This window comes from Tiliqua scincoides, chromosome 3 (genome assembly GCF_035046505.1).
Source record: "Tiliqua scincoides isolate rTilSci1 chromosome 3, rTilSci1.hap2, whole genome shotgun sequence".
NCBI classification, from domain to species: domain Eukaryota; kingdom Metazoa; phylum Chordata; class Lepidosauria; order Squamata; family Scincidae; genus Tiliqua; species Tiliqua scincoides.
The window spans coordinates 240,227,152-240,229,995 of NC_089823.1; the positions used below are offsets into that span (position 1 = coordinate 240,227,152).

General features: G+C 50.2%; 1 pseudogene; it reads left to right on the top strand.

Moving 5' to 3' along the window:
- The first annotated feature begins 2,424 nt into the window (after positions 1-2,424).
- On the top strand, positions 2,425-2,541 carry LOC136646675 (5S ribosomal RNA; annotated as a pseudogene).
- The last annotated feature ends 303 nt before the right edge of the window (positions 2,542-2,844 follow it).

Below are 2,844 nucleotides of genomic sequence, written 5' to 3' on the forward strand. Positions count from 1 at the left end.
CTTTCACAACCTCTTCATAGGAAGGAGGGGATCCATCCTCGACTAGGCTGAAGCTGGAACGGCAAGGTGTTCCCTCAGGGATCTGGAGTTGTGGGTGAGCCTTGGCTGGAACCCAGGGAGTGGCATCACTTTCTGGGGAGACAAAAACAGAGGTGCCCACGGTCGCTTAGAAAGCAACTGCTGGGAGTGCAGCAGGTGGAGAGAATTCTCCTATCTGCGTTTATAGGCATACTGCAATTGGGCACGTATCTGAGCCTCATTCAGAGGTAGCACTCAAGCATGGTTTGACACCCCAAGAACAAGCCTCCAGGCGTCTCTTTAGTTTCATGTGATGGCTGAACTGGACCACTGCAAATTGAAGCTCAGGCAGGAAGTTCCTGGCTGCTCGTGATCCTAAACAACCTCCTGTGAGGAGAAACTGGGATCTCCACCACCCCCGTCACCCACAGCTCTTTGGAGGAAGAGTGAGATTCAAACAGGGACAGGCACCAGTTCAGCGAGTGGCAAGACTTGGAGCAAGATGCTCTCCAGGAAGAACCTGCCTGGAGGAGTACTTACGACACAACCAACAACTTCTGAAAGGTTCCTTCTTGGCACGTCTTACATCCCGGCCTCCCTCGTATGAGGTATGAGCACTGCTTCAGTTGGAACTGAGGTCAGACGAGCTGCAGCCCCCCACCCAGCCAGCCACACCCAGATGTGGAACTCACCACAGGCCGAAGTGGCATCACTGAGGGCAAACACAGCAAGTGTGCGCTGCGCGGAGAAGAGCTGCCACCTTTTCAGGCAACACTGGAGGCAGCAGATGGCAGCACACAGAAGGACTGTTGTGACCAGGATGAGCAGCACACCAAGCCTGGAGAGGAGGCAAATCCAGAAAGCCAAACCCAATCAACAATCCTGCTTCTCCAGGAAAGGCTGGGAGTCAAGTGACTCCAGTCTTGGAGGGGGGAGTCATCAATGGGTGACAGACCCTGGTGCGCTTCTGGGGAGTGTGATAGGAGCGTATGCAAAACCGATTGCCAGAGAATTGAGCCAAGGGCCAGAGTAGCCCTCCAAGGGCCTCACTTTTCCTTTGCACCAGAGGAGAAGCAGCCTGGTGTGTCAGCTGCAGCAAAAAAAACCAAAACAAAACCCAGAGAGACTTGTGGCACCTGAAAGGTGGATACATGGATTGTAGCAGGAGTTTTCACAGGCTGAGCCCACCGTCAGTCATGCTGCTTGGCTCTGAGGGCTTGTTGTTTTATCAGAGCAATAGCAGCTATTGCTGTTGGGAGGCACAATCAGGATCAAGACCATGATGCACAGAGAAGGGGTGCTTCATCTTTTCACATGCAGGGGGTTTCTGTACCAAGGGTGATTTATCCTCTGGGGTGTATAGCAGCCTCAGGGGCAACACTGGGTTGGGACCAGAGCGTAAAGGGAAAGAGTTAAACGCCCCTTCCCTGTGCACTGCAGTCTCATCTCTGATCTCTCCAAACACAGTCATGCACACAAACTGTGTCTGTTTGACCTAATGGGCCCCTAAAATATCACCTAGTGCTGAGCGCCAACTCCTGTTTTCCAGATGTCTTTATCAGCCTGGCTGTTCAATAACACAGGAACAGAAAAAAGAGTTTGGCGAGAAATAGACCCTGTGGGAACTGATAGGAATGCCTCAAGTCTGTAGCTTCTTATAGTCTTAAGATAGAGGGCCGGAGGTGAGTTGCAGGCTGAGATGGTGTTCAGCATTCAGGCTGCACCAAAGGACATCGAAAGGAAAGGAACAGAGAAGAAATGGCAAGCTTCTCTTTGAAACAAATGATACCTTGTTTAAAAAAAAAAAAAAGAATCTGCTTAACCTTCAGTGCAGTATGTGTATAACTAGCAAGGGGGGGAAGTATTTACCTACCTCCCTACCTACCTATCTATCCATGAGCCGACCTCTCATCAGGAATTCCATTTCTCTAACAAAGGCTGAGTACTCACCAGACATACCAGACACTAGAACTCTGCTCTTCGTAGTCAAAACAACTAGAAATCAAAAGGGGAAAAAGGGAATGTGAAAGGAGAACATTATGACCGCCAAGTGCTGTGTCCTGAGATTTGCATGAATAGTGCCTCACTCCCAACCCCAGCAATCTGTTAAAGGACTCACCAGTTAAAGGACTCACCAAGTAATGGCACATAGGGAAGCTCAGCATTGACTGACAATTTTGCAAATTGCCTGAGGACAGAACAGTGCTCACGCTGTGGCCCTTTCCACCTACCACATGCAGGCAGGATCCATGGGGTTTGTCACAAATACTGCTGTACATAACACTATTTTTCACATTTTCATACCACCTTCCTCCAAGGATCTCAAGGTAGAGTACATGGATCCTTCCCTCCCTTTGTCCTCACAACCCTGTGAGCAATTTTCAGAATTTTCCTATGGAGCCACATGGTAGCAACTGTTACCCTGCACTTGCCTGATCTCGTCTGATCTCAGAAGCTAAGCAGGGTCAGGCCTGGTTAGTACTTGGATGGGAGACTGCCTGGGAATACTGGGTGCTGTAGGCTTATACCATAGTCTTTCGAGACTGAAGGTTGCCAACCAACCAACCTATGGAGCCACAGTTGGGGATGCTACAATGAGGAAGGCCTGGAGCCTGCAAGATGGATGACTACTGCCCCAGACTCCCAGCTCCATGACTTCCTCTCCCTCAGTGCAGAAGACAGTCCTCTGTCCCTGAAGGCACCAAGTCACTAGCTCAGATGACTATCCAGAGAAGAATACAGTATGTTGAGCCATGGAGGAAAGCCCTGCCAGCATCCATTAGGGAAGACAGTTAAGCACAATGTCCATGCAGGGCCAGCATCCCT